We start from the raw sequence: 13,723 nt of genomic DNA on the forward strand, positions 1-13,723 counted from the left end.
AACTAACTGCACACATCTTGTTAGTTTTTATCCACTTTCTTTCAGTTTCGCTAAATTTGTTCATGGTGTATAAAAGGAAGGGTTTGTCTAAAAATTTCATCTATGAAGTATTTGGGGGAAGGGTTTCTTACCCATCTATTCTTTCTCATCCCTGACATCCTCCATAGTATATGAACTAATAATGTGCTGATCCATCAACAGTTTTCTGGTATACACTTTAAAAAGTTGTTACTAATGATGTATTAATTTGTGGGTTTTCATCATTATCTTTGGATAATATGTCTATAGCCATGCTACCAGGACCATAGCTTTCTCCAAGCCTTCCTTAATGTATTTCCTGACACTAATTTTACTTCCCAAAATTGTCCTCCATTCCAGCAAACTGTCATTCAGTATTACTCCTTCCTTTGGTTGGATAAACTCTTTGAGAGGCTGTTTAAAATAATTGTCTTTATTTCCTCTCCTCCACTTTCTTCTTTACTCTCTTCAGTTTGACTTCCAACTTATTATTCAACTAAAACTGGTTCTCTCTAAGTTACTAATGATCTCTCTCTTTTTTAAAAATCAATTTTAATTGTTTTCAGTTCCAAATTCTCTCTTCTTCCCCTCCTCATCCCACTGAGAAAGCAAAAACTCCTGAAACCTGAATCCATCACAAATGAAGTATACTATGGTCAGGCAAAACAAATTCACACATTAGGCCCCATCTCTGGCCCCCCCCTCCCCAAATAAGGAAAAGAAAGAAGAAAAGAAAACATACTTCTTTTTTGTACTCTTAAATCCATCAGCTGTCTATATGGAGGTAGGGAGTGTATTTTTTAATGAGTTCTTTGAAACTGGTTGTACATTAAGTTTATCAGAGTTCTTAGGTCTTTTCAAAGTTCACTATCTTTACAACATTGTCATTATTTATAAATTATTCTCCTGGTTCTGCTCACTTCACTTTACATGAGTTCATAAAGTTATGTTCCTAGGTTTTTCTGAAATTATCCCCTTCATTGTTTCTTACAGCACAATAGTTAATTTCCTCTCATTCATATGCCATAACTTGTATAGCAATTCCCCAATTGATGAACATCCTCTCGTTTTCTAATTTTTTTTGCCCATAAATACACAAATATGAAATGCTTTATGAATTTACGTGTCATCTTTACATAGGGGCCATGCCAATTGTCTATTGTTCCAATTTTAGAATATATGTTGCACCCAGCATGACTTCTTAATTGCAAAATTCAGTGGCCTTTTCAAAAAAGAAAAGTGATAGTATTTTATTTTTTTCCAATTACATGTAGAGATAGTTTCCAACATTTATTTATTTATTCATCCATCTATCTATTTATTTATTTATTTTTTGGTGAGGCAGTTGGGGTTAAGTGACTTGCCCCAGGGTCACACAGCTAGTACTATGTCAAGTGTCTGAGGCTGGATTTGAACTCAGGTTCTCCTGAATCCGAGGGCCAGTGTTGTATCCACTACAACCACCTAGCTGCCCCTCAACATTTATTTTTTGTAAGATTTTGAGTTCCAAATTTTTCTTCCTCCCTCCTTCCCTTTCCTCCTCCCTCTGCAAGATATAGCAAGCAAACTGATATAGGTATACATATAATGGTCTCAGTGGCTCTTCTCAGTCCTTGTCTTTCTTGAACTCTCTGCAGCCCTTGGTACTGCTGGTCACCGTCTCTTTTTCTTTGATACTCATTTCTTTCTAAGGTTTTTAATGACCCTTCTTTCTTGGTTTGACTACCTATCTGACTACTCCTACAGTTTCCTTTGCTAGCTCTTCATCCAGGTTATTCTTGCCAACCTTGGCTGTCCCACAGGGCTCTGTCCTGGGCTGCCTTCTCTTCTATATTATTTCACTAAGTGATCTCATCTTCTTCCATGGATTCACTTATTTTTATGCTGATGCTTCTCTGTTCTACTTACCCAGCCCTAACCTCTCTGCTGACCTCTAGTCTCACATCTCAAGTGCCTCTCTAAAAAAATCTATTAGATTCAAGACACTCCAGTGACTCCCTTGTTTGGTTTTCAAACCCTCTCCATAACCTAGCCCCTTCCTCCCCCTACTTCACAGTATTCTGTGGTCCAGTGACACTGGCCTCTTTACTGTTTCTCAAACAAGACACTCCATTTCCTGATTCTGGGCATTTCACCAGCTGTTCTTCTCATCTGGACCTCCCGGCTTCCCTGTCTTCTCTAGTCCTACCTGAAATACACTTTCTACAGGAAGCTTTCCTCTTTTAATTCTTATACCTTCCCTGTGTTGATACCTCCAATTTATCATGTATGTAGCTTGTTTGTAGTTGTTTTTGTGTTGTCTCCCACATCAGATTGTGAGTTCTTTGAGAATTGTCTTTTACCTTTCGTTTTGTCCCTGATGGCTTAGCACAGTAATGTAGAACACTTAACAAATGTTTATTGACTGACTGATTGTCCTCCAATAATACAGTAATTTTGTTGTTCTTACAGAATACACAGAATTTGAGAGTTTTTTTGTGAATCCATAACTGAAAAGGAATCTGCACTATAATGCCTGACAGCCTCTTAGTTTATCACTGCTTGAAGATCTCCCAGTAGGGGGGAACTTTGACATCTTTGCAGGTATCCCACTCTAAGTTTTAGGAGTTTTTCCTGATAACAGGCCTATAGGTGTCTCTCCTGCCTTTCCACCCATTGCTCCTGATTCTTAGACCAACAAACAATGCAATCCCCTCCACATCACATCCTTTCCGACACTTGAAGAGGCTATCAAAGGTAATGTCTCCCGAGTCTCCTCTCCAAGCTAAACATCCCTTGCATTTGATGCCTCAGGCTAACATGGATTCAAGGGCACATTCTCCATCCTGGTTAACACTTCCTCAGGTTCTCATCTCCCTGTTAAAAACATGGTCGGCCCAGAACCAAACTCAGGGTTTCTGATGCAGTTGATGAGGGCAGGACAGAATGGAATCAGCATCTCTTTATGCCTGGAAGTCAGGCACCTTTCTTACATAGCCCAAGATGACATTTGGGGCTCCCACAGCACAATGCTGACTTTTGGACTTTGCTCAAACTCCCCAGTTTTCTTCTGACAAGAAAAAGAAAGCTCTCAAACTATGCTTCCTGTACTCCACTTCAGGCAAGCCTGTGTATTCTAAAAATGATCCAGTGTAGAAAATAAAAAAAAGATGACCAAATCATTTGGAGAATTAAAATTCATACATACTAACTTGTTAGTCACATATTTGAAAATTTGGGGATAATGAAATTTTATTAAGCACTAAAGATTTTATGAGTGACTTGTCCTGTTAATAGCTTGATTTGCAGACACTGGTTGGGGAAAAAACTGGCTAGCCTTGTCAAAATAGACTAGCTTATCAGCACTATAAAACTGGTCAGGGATAAACTCTGTTTAGAAATGTTGTTGTGTGTTTTTCTTTCTGGAAAATAACAAAAACAAAAACTCCAAACATTCTTCTGCAGTATCAAGATTGTTGATTTTTGTCCATCTAGCCTTCTAATGTAATGGAAACACCAAAGCTACTCTTCTGAATATATTTGTAACTACAATCAGCTCTATTTGTGCTAAACATCTTTTGCCTCTTCAGTGAGCAGTGGTCCAGAGCTCTGGCCTCAGATGGCATTTGAGGTCCTTTTTATTTCTGAATCTATGATTCCTATTGTTGTTGTTGCTGTTGTTTATTACACAGATCTATTCACATACAACATAGTCTAGGGATCTTGTTGTGTTGGTGAGTGATAAAGCAATTTATGAAGCTATATTGAGACCTGATACCTTATAGAGTATATGAATCAATAAGTGAACCTGAGTCCTTTTATTTTTTGTTTTGTTTTGTTTTGGTGAGGCAATTGGGTTAAGTGACTAGCCCAGGGTCACACAGCTAGTAAGTGTCAAGTGTCTGAGGCAAGATTGAACTCAGGTCCTCCTGAATCCAGGGCCAGTGCTTTATCTACTGCACCCCCTAGCTGCCCCCTGTTTGTCCTTTTAAAAATTGTTACAAATGGCCATTTACTTCTTTAAGATTAGTACAACTTTTTAAAAACTTCCCTCTTTCTTTTTTTTTTTTTTTGCAGGGCAATGGGGGTTAAGTGACTTGCCCAGGGTCACACAGCTAGTAAATGTCAAGTGTCTGAGGCCGGATTTGAACTCAGGTACTCCTGAATCCAGGGCCGGTGCTTTATCCACTGCGCCACCTAGCTGCCCCCCTCTTTTCATTTTAAGGTGTGGAAGACTGAAGTTCCTGATGTAGAATTCAATAAATATTTACTCATCATCTACTGTGTGCTGGGGAGTCAGACAGAAATGAACTAGTCAATGAAAATCAAGGAGGGAGAGATCACTAACAAATTAGGAAAACAGAGAAAGCTGTGTGGGAAGGAGTGACACCTCAACTGAGTCTGGAAGGAAAACAGGAAGTGTGAGAGGTGGCATCTGTGGATGCCAAGATGTGGGGGAATGGAATGAAGAATGGGGAGTATAGAGTTCATAAAAGGGAAGTAGTGTGCTTTTATAATGTAGTGCCCCTGTCTTTCTTTATGTATATTTGTTTTACAAGCTATAGTCTTCAACTCTCATAGCTTAGGTCTTATCACTGTTGATATCCTCTGAATCTTTATGGTTGGATTAACGTGTAAGTGCCTGCTGATACTTACCCATAAGTAAGTAAATAAATCCTCTTCCTTCAAGGGCTCTTAACTGTCTTGTGTTTTGAAGTACAGCTGACTATAGGGCATTTGGTAGATAATAGAAGGTTGGAATGTGTAGCAGCACATTGACCAGTTCCATGTTCTGTTCTCTTTCTTTCCTTCAAATAGAAACAGTAAGGAATCTACTGCCGCCATGATGGAGAGACCCCTTCTACATATTTTTTTTTCCATGACAAATTTTGATGTTTTCTGCCTATCTGAACTAGTTCTTCCTCACCTCTCTGCCACCATGACCTCAGATCTCTACTATTCCCTATTTTCTTTCTTGATTATTCTTGTCAAGTCTCAATTTCCATAGGACATGGGACATTTATAATGTCATCATAATAACATCATAACTTCATCATAAAGCACTTTATGGCTTGCAAAGTACATTTACAAATATTTCATTTTATTGTTACAACAACCTGGGAGGAGGTGCTATTATATCCCCATTTTACAGATGAGGAAACAGATGAGGCAGCAGAGATTAGGGACTTGCTCAAGATCACACCCATAGGGTGCGCCTGAGGCCTGATTTGAACTCAGGTCTTCTTGACTATTCATTGCATCACCAGGTGCCATGAATAGTTTGTGCACATCATTGCCAGCTATTTCTAGCATTTTGAAACATAGTGGTATCAGAATCTTTGCCTTCTCAACAGTTTATTCTTGCACTGTGTTCAAGTGCTCAGCTTTTTTGATGCTAACATGCTTCTTTGCCTGCTTTTTTGCTGAGGAGGTTTGAGAGTGGGAGAGAGCAACTTGGAGAATGTTTGCCTCCAGATAGCTGAGGTTTGTTATTTCATTTTTAGTGTTCTGATTGTAGAAGTTAAAAGTTTCGGTTTGGGTTACATTTGGTTATCCAAATCTCCATTAGAAGAAAGCTCTCTTTTTGGTATTGGTCAAAAGTTTGTTGATTGTAGCCTGGGAATAAAAATGTTCAGGTATTGTGGTATTATGGGGTGTGCCATTAATGGCATAATTCTGAAATAAAATGTTTTAATATAGTTATCTTTTGTTATCAAATAATATTTTACATGAAACTTATGTCTTTAAAATATATGAAATGGGGAAGAACTGAATCATATATCATTTTCTCCCTTATACATTATGATTTTCAAGTTCTTTGAGGTGTCTTTCATCAGCACTGGCCCTCCTAAAATGACTAAGCACAACTCTTAGGTTCTGAGGAGGACATTAGCAATATCATCATAAGAGTTGGTACCTAGCTTTTGTCTGGGTTCATTGACTACATTGCCCATTACACGGAACAATCAACAAACATTTCACTAGTAAGATCAATTAAAGAAAGCTAGTTTCCTTTTATTTTACTATGAAGGCTGTCTCCTTTCTTGATAGCAAATACGTTTTAATTAAAAAACCTGAAAATGAATCGCAGGGAGCTAGAATTCCTAGAAGACTAGTATTAATATACCACTGGGACAAGTCCCATTTTAATTAATTCTTGCTCAAAGTTGTTCAACTGAAATTATTGGAGGGTTTTTTTGTTTTAAACTAAAATCCATCTCTGATTCTAATAATATAAGTTAATGGAAAATCAAGATTTTAATAATTTCAGTTAAGAGATGGGCAGCTAGGTGGTACAATGGATAGACTGCTGAGCCTGGAATCAGAAAGACCTGAGTTCAAGACCTGACCTCAGACACTTACTAGCTGTGTTTGACCATTATTTAGCCCTGTTGGCAATAAGAGTCAATCTAGGGTGCAGCTAGGTGGTACAATGGATTAGAGCACCAGCTCTGGATTCAGGGGGGGGGGGCCTGAGTTCAAATCCAGCCTCAGACATTTGACACTTAATAGCTGTGTGACCCTGGGCAAGTCACATAACCCTCATTGCCCCGTGGTGGTGGTGGGGGGAGAATGCCTTCTAGGGTCACTCTAGAGAGATCTGATCTTTCCTACCCTCCTTCAGCAGAATACCTTGCCACACGGGAGGTGCTTAATAAATGTTTGCTAGATTGAATTTCTAGTATTATCACAAGATGTGTCAAGTTTGGATTTTTAGTAAAAAATGTACTATAGGGAATTGACCAGTTTTTAATAGATAGCATTAGCAAGATAAACCAGAAAAGTATTTGCAAAGAAAATCTGTGAATTCTCATTTCTATTTTAGAATACTGAATACAAATGACTTCCAAAAGCTCTGCTAGAGCTATGGTATTGGATAAGAACGCTACGGTATTGGATCATTACGGTTTTTTATAGTGTAGAGGAACAGTAGAATCGAGCTCAAATGCAAAAAAAACGAAAACGTGTTTCCATTCACAAGTGCAGAACAGAGGCAAGGTAATAAAAGGTAAAGTAAGGAAAATAATGAATTACTTTTGTTAGCAGCCCAGGCAGACATAAATCTCCTGTAGACAGCAGGGTAGAGAAGTATGTACAAGAGCATTGGATTTGGAGTTGGGAACCCCCTGAGCAATCACTTAACTTCTGTCAAGCCTCAGTTTCCTCATCTCTAAAATATGGACTAATAAAAATAATATAATTTACCTTATGGGGTTGTTGGGAGGATAAAATAACATATAAACTGCTTTGCAAACTTTACAAAACTACCCAAATGCCAGCAATTATTCAAAGGTAGGATGATAACTATTTTTAGTATTGTTATTATGTTTGCATAAAATTGGAATTAGTTTTTAAAAAGGCAGCATGCTTCCAATTTGATATTGGAAAGGTATTTTCTGACGTGGTATACAAACACAGTCATAAAAAATTGGGGGTCCTTCCCAATGTAAGTAAGTCTCTTGCAGCATCATGGGAAGCATGAATTTTACTTCTCTCCCCTTATTCTTCTCATCTGCTGTGGGGGAAAGAAATGGTCCTTTTGATATTGTAACAACTTGGCAACTTAGCTAACCCTTTAGTTCTTGTAAGTCTGAACATGATTAATTATGAAAATCTGTTAATACCGAAAGCTTAGAAACTGAGATTATTAGTGCAGATCATTTATTCTTTTTTTTTTTTTTATTCAGTGAGTTTGGCGCTCCTTTTTTCTTCCTGAGCTCCTTTTCTGAATGTTTTCCTGTACCCGCTTGACACAAGAAAGCATATCAAATCCAACAAACAACATTTTAAAAAACTGAAATAATTATAAGTTCCCTCAATGTAGTGATGGTTTCTAATGTTTTCAAAGGTTTCTCGTGCGTGTGTTTCAAAAAATATATTGGCATTTTAGGTGTCCTTCAAATGTCAAAATGATATACAGTAGGATACATCTTTGGAATGAGATGAGGATTTTCAAATTATAAAACAAAGTTGGTGTCATTGCAAGTAACAGTAGGTGATAAGTAAGTTTGCCAGAGATATGAAATAGGAAACAACATACTACCAAATTATCTTTTCTCACACTTAACATTTATAAGTTAAAGGCCTGCAGGTTATGCATGAAATAACTATAAGGAAATAGATTTCTTTTGGAGTGATTCCTCCCCATTTCTATAATCATCTGAATTTCTGTTCCACTGAAGTCCTCTTCAAAGCCTAATCATGCTACCAGAGTGACACTAGTTTCTAAAAGTCTATACCAGTAGAACAAACTCTGGCATCCTCTAAGCTAACAGGGTTTTAAATTTGGCCTTACTGGTAATGGTCTCAGGATAATCAGCCTAGCTAAGATAGGTACATTCAGTAACAGCTTGGTGGTTCAATAACAGCTTGGCTAAAGGATGATGTAGGTGACAGCTTCTGAGAGGCTTCCTGCAAATCTACTTGTATGTATTTGAGGCAGTTATGGGGCATAGTGGCTTGAGTGGCGGACTCAGAGACAAGGAAATCTGAATTAAAATTCTGCCTCGCATACAAAGGCTGTGTGACCCTTGGCAGTCACTGGAGCTTCTTTTAGCCTCAGTTTTCCATCTGTTAAGTGAGGATAATAGTGGCACCTCCTGGGTTTGTTGTGGGGATCAAATGAGATAACATGTATAAAGTGCTATTATATAATAATAGCTATTATTACTATTTGTATTTATTCTATTCTATTAGTTATGTTGTTGCTTCCCCTATTAGAATGTAAAGCTCATTATAACTAGGGGTTGTTTCATATATATACCAATATCCCCATCTTAGGACAGTGTCTGGTGGCATTTAATAAATACTTGTTGGATTGATTAATTATTGAAAAACTATGTACTGGTATACATTACAAGATGGTGAGAAGCTTAGTAGCTTTTAGTCTCACTTTAACAAAATATTAAAACATTTCGAAGTCATCTCAATGAGTAAATTTTGTTTTACAATAAACATACATTTAATTATACCAAGCATGATTTTTAAGAGCAGAGTTATGTAGATATTTTTTATGTTCTTTAACTACAAAGTGGATTTAGAAATGTAAAGACATTAAAACACTAGTCTAATTTCTCCTCATTTTTTTCCAGTTTGTTTTGATAAGAAAACTGGAAGAGATTTCTGCCTATTTATTTGTAAGATTCCTAGAAAATTACATCTCTAGAAAGTGAGCTATCCAAATTAGAATGAGTTGCAATGAAGGTAATGGTTTCTCTTTCGTTAATTAATATTCAATTCAGTGAAGGTGCAAGGGTGACATTTTATGAATTCTCCCTGATTTTTATCTATCCACCAAAGTCTTTCTAGTTCAGCTTTATGGGAAACCTAGAGATGAATGTTATTGTTACTATAGATTTGCTTTCCATATGAGTAACAGTGCGTGAGTATTTTCTATATTCTTTCTCCCATTTAAGTCCTTTATTAGAAAAAAAATTAAGGTCCAAACTTTTTGCTTAAATGCAAATTTCTTATGTTGTGAATTTAGTTTTTTCTAATCTTATTTAAACATTTGTTATTTGGCCAACTACCTATTTCATTTTAAAACCTTTAGTAAGCAAATTACTGTTTGAAAAAGAAAATGTGAATTACTTTCATGTAAATAACTTAAACCTATATTTAACTGTGTCATTTTGAAGATATATGTGGAGAGAGCTTGGATCACAAAGGTTCTGTGAGATATTGACTAAGCTCCTTAACACTGAGCTTTTAATTTGTATTTGTCCTGTTGCAGATTACTTTTCTACCCTTATAGTTAAGTTATTTCCTATTGATCAAAGATGTACAATAGAACTGAAATCTTACCACTAAGCCAGAATGCAACTTAACATTTCAGATCTATAAGGTTAAAATACCTATTTTTTGCTTTAAAAAAATTATCCCTCAGAGCAACTTGTTTTTTGAGGTATGAAGATATCAGGTTTCCTTATTTTAGTTTCTCAGTAAGTCTGATAGGTTAGCAGCTAAAATATAATCAATATAAAACCTGTTATTATTAATTTAAATTGGCATTAAAATCTATGATCGTGTATGTTTATCATTTTTATAGCTTTTAAAAATGAAATTAGCACCTAATATTAAGTTTTTTGTGCTAAAATCTAACTGACCTCTAAACCTGCAAGGTCTGGGTTCTAGTTATGCTGCTAGCTGTGTGACCTTGAACAAATCACTTAACTTCTTAGAACTCTAGAGAATTCTTTAAGCTTCAGAATAGGCCTTTATTTCTTCCTGGGGAATTTACTTGAAAAATGTCAGCATTTGTTTAAACCCCATCCTAACAGACATTATTCCTTCCATATTGAAACCAGATTGAATAAGAGCCAGTCATTCTCATATCATTTCTTTCTGCCCTCGCTGTGTGGGAGAAAGAATCCCTTTTCTCTAGCTATACTGAAAGCTCTGTACATCCCTATACATGTGTGATAAGCTTGATAGACTCCTTTGGCTTTGTATTCGCACAGATCCTCATTGCTGTTTAGTACTGGACCACAACAAAGACCTTAGCAACCAACCTATGGCCTGATATACCCAGCACAAGAACCTTTAATTTAGCTAAGTGCTAGTCATAGACTTGCTTAGGCACCTGAACAGAAGGTTTTGAAAGTAGAAATTATCTCAGTACTAAAGTGGAGACAATATCATTCATATTTGCATGTGCAATTACTGTTTTTAGATTTCTAGAGAGTGAAGGAGAATGACATTTCAGCCTGCAAAGTAGGGATTGCCTTCCCGAATTGGGGTTGGGGTGGAAGAGAGAGTACTCATCACAATCCTTAATACCTTTTGGTCTCGTTTAGGCATTAGGAGTACAAAGTGGATGTAATAAACATGTATTTTAAACCATCTAGTACCAGGAAGGCAATAAGTAAGAAAAGTTTCATGTTAACTATATTAATTTGCATTTGCTGATAAGTTATTATGTAAACATACCTCTTATATGTGGATTCTATCTTTCCAAACTAGCTCCTGAGATCAGGGAATGTGTTAGTTTCTAATTATTTTGTATAATAGTCTAGTGTAGTGCTAAACATGGAATAAGTGTTTTATTTGTCTGTTGATTGAGCCACATGGTTAACTTCTTTGGGATCATAAGGGGTGGTGCTTTTTTCTTCTACCAAGAAGAAACACAAGAATTATTAGCTTTTGCACTGATTTCCTACTTATTCCTTTACAAGATTTACATTAGTTAAATTTATTTTCTTCTTTTTATTTGGCACATAACAGGCCATAAATACATTTTTGTTGATTGACTGCCAAACAGTTTTGGTACAGGGCAAACCTGAAATTAATGACTGGGTTGAAATTTTTGTGTAATGTTTCTTATTCCTGATATCTCCATGCCAATTATCCCATTCAATCAAGAGTTGGCCATTTAAAAATTCTTGTTAGCTTTCAAAAAGGTGCTTGCCAGTGTTAAGGGTTAAAAATTCTAGCTAATCTGTCTAAAATATCTAATGAGTGGTCGCCAATAAATTATAAGCTTTAGCGAGAGTTAGACTTTTAAGCATGTATTAAGGAGAATAAGAGAAGTTGGTAAAGAGAGAGAGCAGGCCTAGATTCCTATCTATTAAAGGGAGAGCACATTTCTAGCTTCGCTCTCCACCAGAGGCCAAAGGAAAAGAGCGTGAGACTGAGCGCCAGTCTCTTCCTTCCTCCTCCCACTAGCCCACGTCAGGGAAGTGACGCCAAAGAAAAGACTCCTGGTCTTGCCTCAAAGACCTTCGCTTCATGGGCAGAACTCTTCTAACAGTAGTATCCAGCAGTGGCATTATTCCAATCGTTACACCAGAATCAAGTTGACTCAGGTAAAGCTACCAATTTTGCTTTTTCTTTATTTTTATTTAGGCTGATTGAAACAGTTACGTTCAACTATCATATTGTGCGTACTCTATGTAAAGCATTGTGTTGGAGAAATAGGGAAATTAAGGCATGATTGAGCCCTTCTGAAGCTTGTACGTTAGCGGAGGCAATGTACACAGATATACATACATGTATAGTAAGTACAATGGCAGAATAGGATAGTATTCTATGTTTTGGGAAAAGAACAGAAATTATGGAGTAAGCATAGCTCCTAAGGAGCCATAGCTGTGTAGAGGAAGAAGCATGAAATACCCTTGTGTACACCTGTTTGTTGTTAGATAGCTAGCCCTGCTAGTCTCTATGAATCACATTCCCATGTTGCTGTACTTGTTACAGAGAGACAATTTATTATAGACTAACTTGCCCTTCCTTCACCTGAACTTATTCATTTAGCTTGGGTTGTGAGAGTAGTAGACCTAGGCAAAATTGAGAAGTGAAATTTGCCTTTGATGTCCTCTAACACGTTCTTCAACTTTAAAAATCTCACATCCCATGTTAGTAAAGACAAAATTTTTAGTATATATCCCTAATAAATATATACATATTTATAAATAATATGCATATACTATTGTACAAAATATATATTATAAGATATATTCAGTTTAAAAGATGAGATAAACATACAATAGATTATTATTTTAAGTTTTTTTGGTGTAGAAAATATTTTTTTTGCTCTCACTAAAATATTATTAATATATAATAACTTTCTAAAGTGAGAGCAATAAATTGAAATAATCGTCCATTATATTTTTTTAAATCCCAGTTTGTGCTGTGGAAAGGCAAATTAGATATGCGGGAGCATTATCTCCCCTTTAACTTTCCTTAAGAAAAAGGAACCACTGAGCTTTAATCTATGATGGATCAGTTTTTTATTTTATTGCTTGGAATTAATTAGACAACAAGAGTTGAAACCAATTAGGGAAATAAGGAAGGAGAAATACAAATGAACAATCTATATCTAAGCTTAGTCTGATTCCTTTATAAACTCACCAAATGCCCAAACTTGCCCACCAGACCATGAAATCTCTGAAAAGACCGAACACCAAACCACATGCACTCCGTTCAATCCCACTCCATCACTGCTAAAATTCACCAAGTCCACATCCCGGAAGTTCCTCACATTCTCCTCCCCAAAAAAGGAGGTCCGTCAAAAGACGCTTCAGTAGCATGAGCAATCTCTCAAATGATTCAGCTAAAACTTCCAATATATAACTTTACCACAAATAATTTTACCACATTTCCCCCTGTGTTTCATTTGAAAAACAATGAGTTTACTCAATGAAACAGCCAAAAATAACATCCTATGCTAACTAACATATGTTAATATCAAATAACTAGAGTCTTCAAAGGTTATTTGGACGCTTATTGGGGAGGATAGTAGAGGCAGTTGCTCAGGGACTGCTAAATTCACCACCAGAGAGAGAGAGAACTTCCATTCTTGCCCTCACTTTAAGTCCAAAGTCCTGGAGTTCCTCGCGTTCTCCTCCCCAAAAAAGGTGGTCCTTCAAAAGCCGCTTCAGTAGCATGTGCAATCTCTCAAATGATTCAGCTAAAACTTCCGATATATATCTTTACCACAAATAATTTTACCACAGTTCCCTGAGGGATACTGCAGATTAGTAAAATAATATTATTAGTAATTAGTTAATTTTAGCAAATTTAGCCATCTAAGCAGGTAATTCCTTTTTCAGATTTTTAAAGAGAGATACACACCCAATGAAATAACTATGAAATAAAGCATAAATATGGAACTACTAATTGTCAGTGAACGTTTTCAGTAGAGTCATGTTTCTCTATACTTTATGTACTTTGGGTATATGCATTACACCTAGTGCAAAAAGATTAGCAAAAATGATTGTCTTTGATT

The 13,723-nt window shown here is 36.4% G+C and overlaps 1 protein-coding gene and 1 pseudogene across 3 annotated transcripts in view; one reads left to right on the top strand and one right to left on the bottom strand.

Annotated features, from left to right (window-relative positions):
- MAGI3 (membrane associated guanylate kinase, WW and PDZ domain containing 3) overlaps positions 1-13,723 on the top strand; it is a 224,895-nt gene that overhangs the window by 24,428 nt on the left and 186,744 nt on the right. The gene's annotated exons all lie outside the window — the stretch shown is intronic.
- Positions 1,114-1,213, bottom strand: LOC122727043 (annotated as a pseudogene).

This window comes from Dromiciops gliroides, chromosome 4 (genome assembly GCF_019393635.1).
Source record: "Dromiciops gliroides isolate mDroGli1 chromosome 4, mDroGli1.pri, whole genome shotgun sequence".
Lineage (NCBI taxonomy): Eukaryota > Metazoa > Chordata > Mammalia > Microbiotheria > Microbiotheriidae > Dromiciops > Dromiciops gliroides.